At 42.5% G+C, this 19,424-nt stretch overlaps 1 protein-coding gene across 1 annotated transcript in view; it reads right to left on the reverse strand.

Annotated features, from left to right (window-relative positions):
- The window catches only part of LOC133563538 (reelin-like), a 311,302-nt gene that overhangs the window by 149,958 nt on the left and 141,920 nt on the right, over positions 1-19,424 (reverse strand). The gene's annotated exons all lie outside the window — the stretch shown is intronic.

The following is a 19,424-nucleotide window of genomic DNA, read 5'->3' on the forward strand; positions in this document are numbered from 1 at the left end:
AAGTTTCCATCTGTTCTGTCGTGTAGAATGTCGTCTGGGAACACGACCGACATATAATCCGTGATGTCACTTGACAAATCTTAGTGATCTATTCCACTGTATGGTTCCATTTTTTTCTCGTATCTGCTTTTTGCAGGAAGACTTAAGCCTCTTCTGTACTGAGATAGTTCACCATCTGCTTGCAGTACAACATCTATCTTAGCTTGCTTGACCACCACTGGTTTTCACTTCGGGGAAAAAGTCACGTGTCGGAATACAAGCAATTCATATCTCTAAAGTTAAAATTGGTTATTGGTTTGTACTACTACCCCTAATGTTTAGCTATTCCTTACCCAGCAACAAACTCATAGCACTTTAAAGTGGACCCCGACTTAACAAGTTGAAAAACTTATTGGGGTGTTAGCATTTAGTGGTCAATTGTACGGAATATGTACTGTACTGTGCAATCTACTAATAAATGTCTCAATCAATCAATCCAATTGTGATTTTTATTAATTTGATGGACTTTTTTGCTGTTTTAATTTTTTCCTGTGTGTAGTCTTTTAGTTCTTGTCTTGCGCTCCTATTTTGGTGACTTTTTCAGTATTTTCCTGTAGCAGAAGAATATTTCAGTTGTTTTTATCCTTCTTTGTGGGGACATTGTTGATTGTCATGTCATGTTCGGATGTACGTCTTTGCTCCACAGTAAGTCTTTGCTGTCGTCCAGCATTCTGTTTTTGTTTACTTTGTAGCCAGTTCAGTTTTAGTTTCGTTCTGCATAGCCTTCCCTAAGCTTCAATGCCTTTTCTTAGGGGCACTCACCTTTTGTTTATTTTTGGTTTAAGCATTAGACAACTTTTTACCTGCACTCTGCCTCCCGCTGTTTCCGACATCGACAAAGCAATTAGCTACCTTCTGCCACCTACTGATATGGAAGAGTATTACACGGTTACTCTGCCGAGATCTAGACAGCACTGACACTCAACAACAACACATCATTTGCAGACTATAATTACTGGTTTGCAAAACATATATACAACCCAAATAGGTGAAATTAATTAATCTTCCACTGCACACCAGACTGTATCTCACGGCACACTAGTGTGCCGCGGCACAGTGATTGAAAAACAATGCTGTAAATGACAACATAAAATGTATTGAATTGTATTAACATGAATTGATGAAGGTGGACCCCGACTTAAACAAGTTGAAAAACTTATTGGGGTGTTAGCATTTAGTGGTCAATTGTACGGAATATGTACTGTACTGTGTATTCTAATAATAAATATTTATATCAATCAATCATATTGTAGAAATAAGTTCTATTGGAAGTAAACCTGGTTGAGTTTGTTAATCTGTTTACTGCAGCAAACAGGAAACAAGAGTAGTTACTACAGAAAAATACTTTTCCATTGTTCTACGCAAAGTCTGATTGAACACACTTGACTTTTCTTCATAATCCTCATTATGAGTTTGAAACTTTGACTTTCTGTAAAGACATGTAGACCGAAGATGTGGTTAATCTGCAACACTATTCTTCATTTTGGGATGAGTCTCAGCCCTGATTAGACACATCCAGATAAAACTCTGGGCTTTGGAACTCGGATACCTAATCCTAAACCTCTTTCAAACTAATGCTGCTATCGTTTGAAAATGAATTAAGATCACAGTATTCAGAGATTAAATTGAGATACAGGTGTACCTCAACTTTAAATTTTTTTTAGATAAGAACTGACTCTTGGCTATTTTTTATATTTTCAGTCAGAAGCATTCTTCCTTTAGTTGGCGTGGAAAATGTCGCAGTGAACCCTGTAAGATCCGACCAAAGCACCCGGGGCCCATTCATTCGAGCATCACATCTCAAAGTGTTGGTGTGGCTCGCCACTCCTTGTCCACACCACCATTTAAATATCATGAAAATAATATTTAAATTAGCTATGTGACATAAAATAATAAATAAATAGTAAATGTAATGGATAACTTGCTTTGAAATCATGAGGCTAAGCAGATATGTATCTACGTTTTTACCCCAAAAATGTTTCAAATGTGTGATGATATAATATTTGTTGCATTGTTATATAGATAAAGTTTAAGAGATGTATATAACTGCATGTGGAACATGAATTGTTTTCAGTCAAAATAGAAAAAGAAAGGGAGATAAAGTACAGCCTATAAGATGCATAATATTTCCAAGCTTTCACAGGCCATTCAAAATGATGTGGCGGGACAGATGTGTCCCCTCGGCCTTGAGTTTGACACCTGTGTCCTAAGATTTGTGTGGCCCTCAACACAATTATGTTCGTGGCCCAATTTTGGTCTTTAATATTACATACTTGTATTCTTCATTATTGTTAGTCGATGTTATATTGTCTGTTAAATATACAAATCCAAATTCTCTCACTATTATGTTAGATCCACTATGGACTGGACTCTCACTATTATGTTAGATCCACTATGGACTGGACTCTCACACTATTATGTTAGATCCACTATGGACTGGACTCTCACTATTATGTTAGATCCACTATGGACTGGACTCTCACTATGATGTTAGATCCACTATGGACTGGACTCTCACTATGATGTTAGATCCACTATGGACTGGACTCTCACTATTAATTTAGATCCATTATGGACTGGACTGTCACACTATTATGTTAGATCCACTATGGACTGGACTCTCACTATTATGTTAGATCCACTATGGACTGGACTCTCACACTATTATGGTAGATCCACTATGGACTGGACTCTCACTATTATGTTAGATCCATAATGGACTGGACTCTCACTATTATTTTAGATCCATTATGGACTGGACTCTCACACTATTGTGTTAGATCCACTATGGACTGGACTCTCACTATTATGTTAGATCCACTATTGACTGGACTCTCACACTATTATGTTACATCCACTATGGACTGGACTCTCACTATTATGTTAGATCCCCTTTGGACTGAACTCACACTATTATGTTAGATCCACTATTGACTGGACTCTCCCACTATTATGTTAGATCCACTATGGACTGGACTCTCACTATTATGTTAGATCCACTATGGACTGGACTCTCACTATTATGTTAGATCCACTATGGACTGGACTCTCACACTATTATGTTAGATCCACTATGGACTGGCTGAAGTGTGCTGTGGACTTTAGACAGAGATAGTCCTAGGCCTGACGTTAAAGTGCATCAGGCAGTGGAGGCTCCTCTGTGGGGTCTTGGGGCCCCTTTACTACTGTTACCCCAGGTAGTCCTTGGCAAAGGCCTAGTACCTGACTGCCCCCTAGCCAGGGATACGGTGAAGACTTCAACGACACGTTAGATGTAAGAACCACCACAACGGCTGCGAGGGCGGAAGAAGGCACCCTACATCCATGTGGACTCATAACAAATCCAAGACCTCAACAGGGGAACAGGCGGAGGATGATTGCTAACCCTATGGAGCGTCACAACGGCTGATGAAGGCTGCAGCAGAAAAGGGTCCCCAGTGGTCTTGGACTCCATGCCACTGGACCCTGACCTGGATCTGTCAAGGATAGTGTGGTGACTGTCTGTAAACTAAGTCACGCACAGGCATCCTCCATAAAGGGATACCCCCCTAGCAGGAAGATCATCATACTCGCTTCAAGTGACTGCCGATGATGATGATGATGACTTTGCAAGTTTAGTGGATGTTGCTCAACTTCATGTTGGCAGCCTGCGATCCACGGCGGAGTCCGTTTAAGTGGATCAAAAAGCCGTTTTATATATATATATATATATATATATATATATATATATATATATATATATATATATATATATATATATACATACATACATGATATTTTACTTTTATATTGTTATTCTCATTGTTGTTTTTTATTTTTATTGTTATTGTAATATTTTTCTATTTTGTTTGCATTTATACCCCCATTATTTACTTTTTAAATTCGATCTCATCTACACTGCTGCTGGAATTTAAATTTTCCTGAAGGAATAAATAAAGTTCTATCCATCTATCTAACATTGGACAGGCCAAAAGTTTGGACACAACTTCTCTTTTTCTTTTATTTTCATAATTACATTGTAGATTGTCACATCAAAACTATGAATGAACACATGTGGAGTTATGTACTTAACAAAAAAGGTGAAATAACTGAAAACATGTTTTATAGTGTAGTTTCTTCAAAATAGCCACCCTTTGCTCTGATGACTGCTTTGCACACTCTTGGCATTCTCTCCATGACCTTCAAGAGGTAGTCACCTGAAATGGTTTTTACTTCACTAGTGTGTGTATGTGGTCTGTCTATCTGTGTTTGCTTTGCGATAGGCTTCAGCACCCTTCATGACCCTGAACAGGACAAGCGGTAGAAAAAGGGATGGATGGAAGGTTTGCTTGAAAAGCAAGCACAAAACAGCAACCGCAGGTTCAAAAACCAGCCAATAAACCCGCAACTTTGCAATACTACTTTGAAGCTAAACATACCATTCAATATACATTTTCTTTGTTCGTGTTTACTCTTTATTCGTTTTTGTGACTCAACTCAGCTGCTTTTAAAAAAAAAAGGTAGTGCAGTGAAAGAAACTTTCTGTTTACTCTTAATTATCTAGTTAACTTTGACAGCCCTGTAAATAACCAATGATAGTCATTACGTTTATTAAAGTTATTGTCACGTCTCAGCATGTTGATGGTGTTCATGATCCCAAAATGCAGAGGCAAGGAGACAGCCTTTAAACCCTTTAAACAGGCAAAAGGACAACAACTTGTGAAGCGCATGTGAAGCCTAAGACAAAGACTTTAATCTGCTAGCATAGCATGAGCAAAACATGAAAAGTAAAGAGTAACGTAAGGTGCCGACTGGACACGGGGACCAATATATAAAGCCCTCTGATTAGTGATCAGTGACAGGTCCGTGTTCTGATCGCCAACCAAAGGCAGGTGTACACAATCAGTGCTCCTGGCAACAAGAGTTAACTAAAAATGGAAAGGAGTAGAAATTAAACACAGGTGAACTTTACATAAACAAGACATGACAGTTAATGTATTTTAATTTTTTTTATTTCATTATATTTTTATTAATAACAATTTGTTGTGGAAAACCGGTCTGATACAAACCCCAAAACCAGTGAAGTTGGCACGTTGTATAAATGGTAAATAAAAACAGAATGCAATGATTTGCAAATCATTTTCAACTTATATTCATTTCAATAGACTAGGGCGGTATAGCTCGGTTGGTAGAGTGGCCGTGCCAGCAACTTGAGGGTTGCAGGTTCGATTCCCGCTTCCGCCATCCTAGTCATTGCCGTTGTGTCCTTGGGCAAGACACTTTACCCACCTGCTCCCAGTGCCACCCACACTGGTTTGAATGTAACTTAGATATTGGGTTTCACTATGTAAAGCGCTTTGAGTCACTAGAGAAAAAGCGCTATATAAATATAATTCACAATTCACACTACAAAGACAAAATATTTTATGTTTGATGTGGGAAACTTCATTTTGCATAGTAGAGTTTTAACTTGCACTTACAGATGTAGCGACAAACTGTAGTTACTGACAGTGGTTTTCTGAAGTGTTCCTGAGACCCTGAGGTGATATCCTTTACACACTGATGTCACTTTTTCTTGCAGTACCGCCTGAGGGATCCAAGGTCCGTAATGTCACTTACGTGCAGTGATTTCTCCAAATTCTCTGAACCTTTTGATGATATTACGGATCGTAGATGTTGAAATCCCTAAATTCATTGCAATAGCTCGTTGAGAAATGTTGTTCTAAAACTGTTGGACAATTTGCTTACAAAGTGGTGACCCTCACCCCATCCTTGTTTGTGAATTACTTAGCATTTCATGGAAGCTGCTTTTATATCCAATCATGGCACCCACCTGTTCCCAATTAGCCTGCACACCTGTGGGATGTTCCAAATAAGTGTTTGATGAGCATTCCTCAACTTTCTCAGTCTTTTTTGCCACTTGTGCCAGCTTTTTAGAAAATTGTTGCAGGCATCAAATTCCAAATGAGCTAATATTTGCAAAAAATAACAAGAGTTTACCTGTTTGAACGTTAAGTATCTTGTTTTTGCAGTCTATTCAGTGGAATATAAGTTGAAAAGGATTTGCAAATCATTGTATTCTGTTTTTATTTACCATTTACCCAAAGTGTCAACTTCACTGGTTTTGGGTTTTGTATTTGCTACTAAATATTATAACTTGTGCAGCGTTTGGATTAGTTTATGTTTTTTACGATAACACCACTAATCTTATTAGCCTGAAATGGAAAGCTTTAAAAAAAAAACAGTGTAACTTCTAATTGTAAATAAATAATAATATATTATCAATAAATATCTAGAAGCTTATGAATATTTAGCACATCGGAATGTTGGATTAAATGAGCTAATATTTGCAGAAAATAACACAGTTTTGCAGTTTGAACGTTATATATTTTGTCTATTCAATTGAATATAGATTGAAAAGGATTTGCAAATCATTGTATTGGGTTTTTATTTACCATTTACACAACGTGCCAACTTCACTCGTTTTAAGTTTTGTATTTGCTACTAATTATGTTAACTTGTGCAGAGTTTGGATTAGTTTATGATTTTCACTATAACACCACTAATCTCATTGGGTTGATTTGGAACGCTTAAAAAAAAAACTGTTAACTTTAAATATCTTGTCTATTCAATTGAATATCAGTTGAAAATAATTTGCAAATCCTGTAATGAGGTGGCGACTTGTCCAGGGTATACTCTGCCTTCCGCCCGATTGTAGCTGAGTTTTTTTGATTTTTTGATTGATACTTTAATCAGTAGATTGCACAGTTCAGTACATATTCCGTACAATTGACCACTAAATGGTAACACCCCAATAAGTTTTTCAACTTGTTTAAGTCGGGGTCCACGTTAATCAATTCATGATACAAATATATACTATCAACATAATACAGTGAAGTGAAGTATATTTATATAGCGCTTTTTCTCTAGTGACTCAAAGCGCTTTACATAGTGAAACCTAATATCAAATTTTTACATTTAAACCAGTGTGGGGGGCACTGGGAGCAGGTGGGTAAAGTGTCTTGCCCAAGGACGGTGTGGCACAGTGGGGAGAGTGGCCGTGCGCAACCCGAGCGTCCCTGGTTCAATTCCCACCTAGTACCAACCTCGTCACGTCCGTTGTGTCCCGAGCAAGACACTTCACCCTTGCTCCTGATGGGTGCTGGTTAGCGCCTTGCATGGCAGCTCCCTCCATCAGTGTGTGAATGTGTGTGTGAATGGGTAAATGTGGAAGTAGTGTCAAAGCGCTTTGAGTACCTTGAAGGTAGAAAAGCGCTATACAAGTACAACCCATTTATCATTTTATTCATTTAAGGACACAACGGCCGGGACTAGGATGGCGGAAGCGGGGATCGAACCTGCAACCCTCAAGTTGCTGGCACGGCCACTCTACCAACCGAGCTATGCCGCTCCATAACCCACAGGTTAATCATCATAGTATGTACATTGAATTATTTACATTATTTTCAATAAGAGATAGGCACCAGCGACCCCAAAGGGAATAAGCGGTAGAAAAAAGGATGGATGGATTTGCAAATCATTGTATTCTGTTTTTATTTACCATTTACACAACGTGCGAACTTCACTGGTTTTGGGGTTTGTACAGTTAAACCATAAACTGTTTTAGGTCCTGACCTAGACTTGAGTTTGTTCTTCTGGCTTGTCCCTTTGACACCAAGGTAACAAGAAGTAAACACGCAAACAAAGTCAATGAATTCTACCGCAAAGGACTAGAAATCCCACGGTCTCCTCCTTATTTCCCACTTTGATAGTTAACAACCTCTTTGACTCCACCTGCAGTTAAAAACCCTCGTGGAGAAAGTAAGACTCGGCGTTTATTTACCTTCCTCCTCTCTGTATGATTACTGTAATGATGGCCATTTTAAAGGCCACACACTTTTTGCAGAGTGGGGTGGAGTGCTTGCAATCTAAGCTCGGGGAATCATCTCTTCTCCGCATTCATTGAACCTAAAACAACAGCAGCCGGAGTCCGACTGAGAGCGTAATTGCAAGTGCCAGTTGGGGCAACTTCAAACCAGGCTCGCCTCAAAAAAACTTAGACCAGACAAGAGGGTAACAGGGAAGATGGATGACATTTACAGTGTGACGAGAAAATGCAGAGCACGGGGGGAGATTAGAGGATGGACCGAATAGAGGATTTAACTTGTGTCCTTTGTGCACGGATGTGGAAGCTCCCCCAAGCATTCATCCACCCGAAAACCTCATCAGCATGTAACTTTTTTTATTCATATTTACTTGGCCCATTGTACTCGTGTGCTTGTGAATATTAGCCCCCCCAAAAAAAGTATTCCGCATGTATGTGTATATGTGGAGTGTAGACTCTGGCCGGGCAGATACAGGCATTAGCAGAGATGAGCGGTCTAATAGAGAAGGCAGTAAGGAAGTGAGAGGGGATTAATCCCAGTCAAATGAGACCAAATGTCTGGTCAGGAAGCGCAGAGCTTGATGAAGCATGGAGAAAGAGAACTGTAAATGAGGCCTTTTTTTGGGAACAAAGTCAGGATTACCCAAAGAAGGAAATTTAACCAGCTGGCCTCTTTTAAAAAAGATCAAAGGCGATTTAGAAGGTTTGTCAAAAAGAGCAAAAGTATCAACTAAACATACTTGATAGCGACTGGGGTGGATTAGCAGGAATGAAGGCTTTGCATGCTAATGTAAACTAGTTACACAACTATTTATTCCATGTGTATCACGCTTTGTAAACAAGGTGCATCAAAAAGTCGATACTTGGTTGCTACTCCAAGTCTGTTTAGAAGTAGATGTCGCAGGATTAGCAGTGAAGGAAAACGGCTTTTTGATCCACTTAGACTCCGCCGTGGATCGCAGGCTGCCAACATGAAGTTGAGCAACACCCACTAAACTTGTAAAGTCATCATCATCATCATCGGCAGTCACTTGAAGCGAGTATGACGATCCTCCTGCTAGGGGGGGGTATCTTATATGTATATAAGATTGCGCACTTATGGACTGGATTAAACCCAGGACGTAAAAAGTATTGCATCTGTGTGCACTTGCGTCTGTTTTGTGTTGCACTTGTGTCCATTTTAAGGTACAACTATTAAAATATAATTTAAAAAAATGTTCTACTTCCGATTAATCACCATGAATTGTGAGTTAACTATGGACAAAATGTGACATTAAATATGTAATTGAGGACTGGATAAACCCGGGGGTCTTGATTGTAAATGTGAATGACTTCTAGATGGTAAGCACCCAACAATAAACCAGCACTATGATGGCAGACAGCGTGGGTGGGTGGTTATGTCTGCCGGAGAAGAAAATGTCCTACATCACTCCTCTTTTGCGCCGTGATCAAGCTCACCTCAATGAGCGGTGGCCTCTTTGAGTTATACGTCCCCCTAATAATCCATCTGGGTTGCGGCGTCCCGGGCCTCGCCCATAAAAAGCTGATTTATTCTCCTACTGGAAATGAGGCCCGGACGACGGCGGGCAGAAAGCGGCGACGTCTGGCCGTGCTGTCAGGAGGTGGAGCTGAGGGACGGCCGGCGAGGTCTATACCTGCAGTCTTCAGCATAGACCTCCTCATCGCCAGCTCAGCACTTTTGTTTTTTTTAACAGTGGACAAACTGAAACACTGTGCTGATCCCCTGCTTGAACAACAAAATGTAAAACGTGTTTTCTGTAAATAAGTGTGTAGCAGGCATGGATCCAAGCAGGAGGCAAGTGGAAAGGAATGAAATGAAGGAGGATAGCCAGCAATGGAGAATGGATCTAAGCTGGCACAGCAGGGAGGTCTCTAGTACCAAGCGCCGACAACAAGACAAGACAGCCAAGGACTTTGAAATAACATCTAAAGCACTGGTCTCAAACACGCGGCCCGCGAGACGTTATTTTGCGACCCCCACCTTAATATGAAAGTTTAATTTTTAAATTGTTTGCCTTTTGATTGGGGACCTTTGGGACTGTGTGACGAGTGGTACTTTTGTGACTTTTGCGGTGCTTTTTTGTGAACTTCTGCATCTGCCTCCCGGGAGCCTTTTGGCCATGGAGACCAGCTGCTGGGTCTATGCCACACCAGAGTCTGCTTGGAGAGACTGGAGGAGATGTGGAGGAAGAGACAGGAGCTGTGGAGCTGGCGCTGAGCACCGGGAAGGACGGGCTTCACAGTGTCTTGGCTGAATGAGCAGGTATCGGACATTCCCCCCCCCCACCCCCCTCTCTAGCACTCTCCCACCCCTGTCTCCATTGTGGACTCCTTCCGTTTCTTGGGCACCGAGATCACCCAAGACCTCAAGTGGGAGCAGACCATCAGCTCCCTCATCAAGAAGGCCCAGCAGAAGATGTACTTCCTGCGGCAACTGAGGAAACTTAAGGTGCCGACCCAGATGCTGGTGCAGTTTTATCCAGCCATCATCGAGTCCATCCTCACCTCCTCCATCACCGTGTGGTTCCCCGGCGCCACAGTCCAGGATAAGCATGGACTGCAGAGCATGGTACGTGCTGCAGAGAAGGTGATTGGCTGCAAGCTCGCACCCCTCCAGGACCTGTTCTCCTCCTGGACCAGGAGGGGTGTGGGTCGGATCACAGCTGACTCTTCTCACCCTGGACACAAACTATTCTCCCCTCTCCCCTCAGGCAGGAGACTACAGTCCATCCAGACCCACACCTCCTGCCACCTGAACAGTTTTTTCCCCTCGGCCATCAGACACATGAACAAGAACAAGATCTGATAGCTCACTTACAACTCGTCTTATTACCTATTCTGTCTTATATGTCTTCTATGTTGCGCGATTGCACCAAGAAAAATTCCTAGTTTGTGAACTTGTTCTCAAACAATGGCAATAAAAACTATTCTGATTCTGATCCATGCGGACTGGACACTGGCCGAGAGTTGGTGGGCGGCTGAGGGTGGAGTCAGCTCTCTTGGTTGCTTTGTTGGGTCTGCTCCTGTCTCTGGCCATGCTTTCTCCACCCCGGCAGACCATGGCGTGGAACACCGCACAGAACACCACACTGTATATGTTATTTTGTTTTTTTTAGTTGTTTTACTTTTGTGGCTGTTTGTAAAAGTGGCTGTTTGCATCAGCCCTGCTCTTTTAATGCCTTTAATGTCCTTCTTGTTCTTTGATGTTTCCTCTTACACACGTTTGTGTGCTATGGCTAAGATGTTTTTTTTTTCTTCCTTGGCCTCAGTCTGGACCCCAGCTCCAGGGGCTTAGGCATAGATTGAATATTTTTTTTCTCACCGCATTGCCCCCCCTTCCTCCCTGTTTCTCAAAATTTTTGTAAAAGGCGCCGGAAGATGGCAGACCCGTCAGCGATCCTCTTCTGTCTCCTTGTAATGTTTGTCTGATCTTGAATGGGATTGTGCTGAAAATGTTCATTTCCCCTGGGGGATTATTAAAGTATATCTGATTCTGATCTGATTCTGAATACGGCCCGCGAGTTTTATATGAATGCCGCTTGACAGCGCTGTGTGCGGAGCTGAAGGAATCTACCAATCACGGTGTGGTATGTGGCTCTCGAGGGCCGAACATTGACGTCACTTGCGTGATGCAAGCAGAGAAACGTTTTGCCGCTTTTTCACTTGACCCGCACGCGCTCTTCCTCCCTCGCTCGCCCTCTCTGTCACTGCGTGTGTCTCTCTCTCGCTCCCTCACCCGGCAGACATTTTGATTACAAACAACTAAGGTTTAAAAAATAAAAATAAAAAACTTGTCTGAAAAGGGGCGGACATTATTGGTGACTGGAACCGGAATGCAACCTCTCTCATACACACTGGTAAGATGCTCTCATACACATAACTGAAATCCGTGTACACATAATACTAAAATGATTGTCTCGTACACACATCGTGAGAGAAAAACATTTTAGTTGTTTATGTGAGAGCATTTCAGTAGTGTATGTGAGGGAATTTTAGTAGTGGAAGTGAGAGCATTTCAGTAGTGATTTCAGTGTGCATAAGAGTGTTTCAGTAGTGGGTGAGAGGAAAACATTTCAGTTGTTTATGAGAGAATTTCAGTCGTGTGTATAAGTGTGTTTCAGTAGTGTGTATAAGAGTGATTCAGTAGTGTGTGTAAGAGAAAAACATTTCAGTTGTTTATGTGAGAGCATTTTAGTAGTGTATGTAAGAGGTCATTCTGAATAATGACCCTAACGGCCCCTCATACTTATATTCCCTAGCTCATAACCTCATAGTAAGTATGTGTATACATTGTTGCTGACTGGAGAAATCAAATTATTATTGTTATTACTTATGACTAATTCATTTACCTAATTCTCATTTTGTTCATTTATATTTTGATTATATTTTGTGTTGAAAATAAAAATAGACATTTAAAAAGATTTTTTAAAGAATTTTTTTCTTGCGGCCCAGCTTCACCCAGACTTTGCATCCAGTGGCCCCCAGGTATATTGGGTTTGAGACCCCTGATCTAAAGGGAGAACATTTTTCTATGAAAATATGCAGAAGGTGCTGCTGGTGTGTTTGACGGAAAAGCACCTCAAGAAACTACCATAAAAGTCCGCTCCCCGAGGTAAATGCTGATCATTAGTATACCATGATTTCCTAAAAATGCTGTAGCTGTTTGTACTACATTCGATTGTATAGTTTTACAATACAATATTTTTTATTTAAATATTTTAATTTTTGTAAAGGCGTGTTACATATTTAAAATGTGGTCTTTTGTGGTGGTAAGGCGCTGATGAAATTATTATCAATTTATATCAATGGGCGATTTGAGAATTGAGTGTTCAGAATTACAAACTCCGCCATAGAGCCAATTGAGCTTGTAAGTTAAGCTACTAGTACTGTAAACATACCTTTAAAACATTAAATAAGGCTCCTTTAAAATCGCCTAATTACGTCTGAATGCCGTCTTATTTAAAGACTGTGCCTTTAATTGCTCTCCCGTCAACCTTTCCTTTCACTTTTCCTGCTAAGCTCTCCCTCTGCCAAGGATCATAACGTCGCCTCAGATAACTTTCATTGCTCTTCAAAGCGTCAAGTTAAGTATATGAACTTCTGAAGAGGCTTTAGCTGACCTCGTGATTTTTTTTTATTCCACTTTGAATGCTAATGCCAAGATTTAATATTACCCAACTACAACTAACTTTTGTATGCTCTTAGCTGATATTTATAAGATCCTGACTGAAGTGAGGTCACGAAGCTGGAATACCACGGGTGTCCAAAGTGCGAGCCAAGGGCCATTTTTTAGTGGCCCTCAGCATGGTCTAAAAATAAAATCAACCAAATATCAAATACCGTATTTTTCGGATTATAAATCACTCTGGAGTATAAATCGCAGTGGCTGAAAATGCGTAATAAAGAAGGAAAAAAACATATATTGTCATGTCTGTGAACATATTTTTGTTTAAGTCATGTTCTGTTTGGGGGCTTCACGGTGGGAGAGGGGTTAGTGCGTCTGCCTCACAATACGAAGTTCCTGCAGTCCTGGGTTCAAATCCAGGCTCGGGATCTTTCTGTGTGGAGTTTGCATGTTCTCCCCGTGAATGCGTGGGTTCCCTCCGGGTACTCCGGCTTCCTCCCACTTCCAAAGACATGCACCTGGGGATAAGCCCCTCCCACATCCAAAGACAGTCACCTGGGGATAGGTTGATTGGCAACACTAAATGGTCCCTAGTGTGTGAATGTTGTCTGTCTATCTGTGTTGGCCCTGCGATAAGGTGGAAACTTGTCCAGGGTGTACCCCGCCTTCCGCCCGGTTGTAGCTGAGATAGGTGCCAGCGCCCCCCGAGATCCCAAAAGCGAATAAGTGGTAGAAAATGGATGGATGGATGTTCTGTTTGGTTTATGGACACTCTGTTACTGCTATTTCACTCTTTTTTTGTCACCATAGCAACCATTAGTTCACCTGTTTCACATTGAGTCACGCACCTGTTTTCACTAATCACCACAGCATTATTTAAACCTGTAGTTGCCAGGTAGTCAGCCTGGCGACATCACCTCCTACACACCATATATCTCCTTCTATGCCATCCATGCCGATGATCCAGGTTACTTTCTTGTTCAAAGTAAGTTTTTCTTATTCATGCCATAGTCCTAGTTTTTGTTTTACGACCAGAGTTTTGCCTTAGTGTAAGTTTCGTTTTCATAGTCAAGTTTTCAAAGCTCCTGTGTGAGCGCTTTTCGTTTGTTCTTTTTTTAATTGAATTAAAAGATGTCCTCACCTTCACGCGGTGTCCGCTCCAGTCGTGATGCAAAACGGGAAACCACCAAAGTCCACGCCTTGACATACATGAAGTATTTTTCGGACTATAAATCGCAGTCTTTTCCACGGTCCAGCGGGAAGTGAGACCCGGCCAAACCCCCAAAAAATATTTTTTTTTTTTACAAAAAACCTCCCAAAAAAACCGCGACTTATAGTCCGAAAAATATGGTAGGTCACACTGGAGTATAAGTCGCATTTTGGGGGGGAATTCATTTGATAAAACCCAACAGCAAGAATAGAAATTTGAAAGGCAATTTAAAATAAATGAAGAATAGTGAACAACAGGCTGAATAAGTGTAGGTTATATGAGGCATAAATAAGCAACTGCTATGTTAACCTAACATATTATGGTAAGAGTCATTCAAATAACTATAACATATAGAACATGCTATACCTTTACCAAACTATCTGTCACTCCTAAACGATAAATCCGACGTGTGTGTGTGACGATTGCTGATATACGCCTAGTCTATTACCTGAATGAGATGGATATTATTAGATATTTTACGGTAATGTGTTAATAATTTCACACATAAGTCGCTCCAGAGTAAAAAGTAAACTATGAAAAAAACTGCGACTTATCAATCCGAAAAATACGGTATTCAAAATTGTATGGTGGCCGCCTCCAGTTGATTCTGTGCCGCCCTCAGCCAGAGTGATTGATATCGCTCACCACAGCGTAAAGCTCCGGCTGTGTTGATTGAGCGATTGATGTCCCTCTGCGGCAGCTATGTATTTTAACTGCAGTTGCAGCGTTATGCCACTATAGAGGCGCTATATCAACAGCAATGCGCTAGAAAAACCTGAAGCAACTACCAAAGAAGAAACAGCTCGGATTGGGCTTTTTCCCGCTACTTGGTGCATAACGTTGACCGCCGTAACAAGAGGATTTCTGCCATACAGAGCATGATAGTTTCTATAGAACACTCTAGACTGTGCTGTGAACATTCTGTCTCTGGTAAGTGAACACAGCTGGTAGTGTTAGCTCCAAGCTTTTCTGACTAATTATAATACATCAATTGATTGAAGAATTTATTACAAGTTTGCGTAGGATCAGGTAAAGTTTCATGAGGGTACAGATTGACTGGTATAAGGTCAACTACAAGGAGTCACCCAGAGAAAGTATTACAAGCATGTCCATCAATCCATCCATTTTCTACCGCTTATTCCCTTTGGAGTCGCGGGGGGTGCTGGTGCCTATCTCAGCTATAGTCGTGAGGAAGGCGGGGTACACCCTGGACAGGTCGCCGGCTCATCACAGGGCCAACACAGATAGACAATCAACCTATCTCCAGGTGCATGTCTTTGGAGGTGGGAGGGGTTCATCCCCAGGTGCATGTCTTTGGAGGTGGGATGGGCCTATCCCCAGGTGCATGTCTTTGGAGGTGGGAGGGGCCTAACCCCAGGTGCATGTCTTTGGAGGTAGGAGGGGCCTATCCCCAGGTGCATGTCTTTGGAGGTGGGAGGGGCCTATCCCCAGTTGCATGTCTTTGGAGGTGGGAGGGGCCTATCCCCAGGTGCATGTCTTTGGAGGTGGGAGGGGCCTATCCCCAGGTGCATGTCTTTGGAGGTGGGCGGGGCCTATCCCCAAGTGCATGTCTTTGGAGGTGGGAGGGGCCTATCCCCAGGTGCATGTCTTTGGAGGTAGGAGGGGCCTATCCCCAGGTGCATGTCTTTGGAGGTGGGAGGGGCCTATCCCCAGGTGCATGTCTTTGGAGGTGGGAGGGGTTTAGAGGGGTTTATCCCCAGGTGCATGTCTTTGGAGGTGGGAGGCGCCTAGCCCCAGGTGCATGTCTTTGGAGGTGGGCGGGGCCTATCCCCAAGTGCATGTCTTTGGAGGTGGGAGGGGCCTATCCCCAGGTGCATGTCTTTGGAGGTAGGAGGGGCCTATCCCCAGGTGCATGTCTTTGGAGGTGGGAGGGGCCTATCCCCAGGTGCATGTCTTTGGAGGTGGGAGGGGTTTAGAGGGGTTTATCCCCAGGTGCATGTCTTTGGAGGTGGGAGGCGCCTAGCCCCAGGTGCATGTCTTTGGAGGTGGGAGGGGCCTATCCCCAGGTGCATGTCTTTGGAGGTGGGAGGCGCCTAGCCCCAGGTGCATGTCTTTGGAGGTGGGAGGGGCCTATCCCCAGGTGCATGTCTTTGGAGGTGGGAGGAAGCCGGAGTACCCGGAGGGAACCCACGCATTCACGGGGAGAACATGCAAACTCCACACAGAAAAATCCCGAGCCCCGGATTGAACCCAGGACTACTCAGGACATTCGTATTGTGAGGCAGAAGCACTAACCGCTGTACCACCGTGCTGCTCCTACAAGCATGTCGTGTTTTAAAAAAAAAATAAAAAAAGGTTTCCTCCGTGTCAGAGTAAAGTTTATGTTTTTTAGCGTTGCAGATATGGTAGGAAAAATCAGCCACTACTTTAAAAAGTAATCTCGCGAGGAGGAAAGTCAAAAGTCCAGGTGAAACATCCATCCATCCATCCATCCATCTATTTTCTACCGCTTATTCCCGTTGGGGTCGCAGGGGGCGCTGATGCCTATCTCAGCTACAATTGGGCGGAAGGTGGCGTACACCCTGGACAAGTGGCCACCTCATCGCAGGGCCAACACAGACAACATTCACACAGAGCAGAGGAATTAACACGACAGCCAGTTAAAATGTAATAATTCTTGGTGTGAACATTTTTGTCCGCAGAGTGCTTGAAGGCTGCTTCAAAATCATGTATGAGTGTCTCAGGCAAAAGTGGCCCCCCCACACAAGTTATGAAGCCATCATTCTCTTATGCAAACACTTAGGCGACAGGTGTCAAACTCAGGGCCGGGGGCAATATGTGGCCCGCGGCATCATTTTATCTGGCCCGCAAAGACCTGGAAATAAAGCACTTAAAACTTTTTCACTAAATATAATGGATTTGTTTCATCGACAGTAAACATATATGTACTTCTTGAAATAATTGCATGCCTTTTAAACTTGAATAGTACCCATTATTGCAACAAATATTACAGTATATCATACTTTCCTTGACTTTAGAATGCATAGAAGCATTTAAGTCTCATCGTAAAACTCCTTTGTATACTCTAGCCTTTAACTAGACCCCCTTTTTAGACCAGTTGATCTACCGTTTCTTTTCTTTTTTCTCCTATGTTCCACTCTCCCTTGTGGAGGGGGTCCAGTCCGGTGGCCATGGATGAAGTACTGGCTGTCCAGAGTCAGGACCCACAATGGACCGCTCGTCCAGAGTCGGGACCCAGGATGGACCGCTCACGTGTGTATCGGTTGGGGACATCTCTGCGCTGCTAATCCGCCTCCGCTTGGGATGGTTTCCTGCTGGCTCCACTTTGGACTGGACTCTCGCTACTATATTGGATCCACTTTGGACTGGACTCTCATCGTTATGTTAGATCCACTATGGATTGGACTTTCACAGTATCATGTTAGACCCGCTCGACATCCATTGCTTTCGGTCCCCTATAGGAAAGGGGGCGGGGGGTTGCCCACATATGCGGTCCTCTCCAAGGTTCCTCATAGTCATCATTGTCACTGTCACCGACATCCCATTGGGTGTGAGTTTTTCCTTGCCCTAATGTGGGCTCTACTGAGGATGTCGTTGTGGTTTGTGCAGCCCTTTGAGACACTTGTGAATTTTGGCTATGTAAATAAACATTAATTGATTGATTGACCTATGATTTTACAGCAAACCACCCATCAAATTAATAAAAATTACAATACATGTTACGCATATTACTGTAAATGGAAAAAAAGTAGTAAAATTTTTTTGCATATAAATTCTGGCGCATGGTCAGGGTGGCACCACCTCTGCCTCAATTTGGAACAGGAAAAAACCTGATATTAGAATATAACAATTTTCCATTACAGATATTTTGCATGGGAGTTATGTGTAGCCTGCATAGATTTTATCAATCAATCAATGTTTATCTATATAACCCTAAATCACCAGTGTCTCAAAGGGCTGCACAAACCACAACGACATCCTCGGTAGAGCCCACATAAGGGCAAGGAAAACTCACACCCAGTGGGACCTCGACAATGATGATGACTATGAGAAACCTTGGAGAGGACTGCATATGTGGGCAACCCCCTCTCCACCCAGGGGACCGAAAGCAATGGATGTTGAGTGTGTCTAACATGATACTGTGAAAGTCCAAGCCATAGTGGATCCAACACAGCCGCGAGAGTCCAGTCCAAAGTGGATCCAACACAGTAGCGAGAGTCCCGTCCATAATGGAGCCAGCAAGAAACCATCCCAAGCGGAGGCGGATCAGCAGCGCAGAGATGTCCCCAGCCGATACACAGGCGAATGGTCCATCCTGGGTACCGACCCTGAACAGCCAGTACTTCGTCCATGGCCACCGGACCGGACCCCCTCCACAAGGGAGAGTGGGACAGAGGAGAAAAAGAAAAGAAATGGCAGATCAACTGGTCTAAAAAGGGAGTCTATTTAAAGGCTAGAGCAGGGGTCGGGAACCTTTTTGGCTGAGAGAGCCATGAAAGCCAAATATTTAAAAATGTATTTCCGTAAGAGCCATACAACATTATTAACACTGAATACAACTGTCAGGTTCAAACACTGATGACATCTATTAAACAGACAATAAGCAAGGAATTAAACAGAGACAGGAATCAATTTAGCTCAATGAGGAGAGAAACCCGTAGACTTGTACACTTGTACAATTCTACGCCTCCTCATTCATTTGGACTTTCCCAGATTACAACAACTAAATGTGTGCATCTCCTATTCTTTTTAATGACATTGTTATTCTGAAGTTAGCTATACTTTTGACCATTAATGCGACTTCTTGAACAAGTGCGTTAGAAACGGATAGATGGATTAAAATGCAAGAGAATGTTTTATATTTTGAAGAATATTTTTAACACTGTGATTACCAGCGGAATTATTAAATACTCATCCTGGTAAGCAACGTCAGCTAAGATTTATCTGAGAGCCAGGTGCGGTGATCAAAAGAGCCACATCTGGCTTGAGAGCCATAGGTTCTCTACCCCTGGGCTAGAGTATACAAATGAGTTTTAAGGTGAGACTTAAATGCTTCTACTGAGGTAGCATCTCTAACTGTTACCAGGAGTTCATTCCAGAGTACTGGAGCCCGAATGGAAAACGCTCTATAGCCCGCAGACTTTTTTTGGGCTCTGGGAATCACTAATAAGCCGGAGTCCTTT

This window comes from Nerophis ophidion, linkage group LG12, assembly GCF_033978795.1.
Source record: "Nerophis ophidion isolate RoL-2023_Sa linkage group LG12, RoL_Noph_v1.0, whole genome shotgun sequence".
In the NCBI taxonomy this organism is placed as follows: Eukaryota; Metazoa; Chordata; class Actinopteri; order Syngnathiformes; family Syngnathidae; genus Nerophis; species Nerophis ophidion.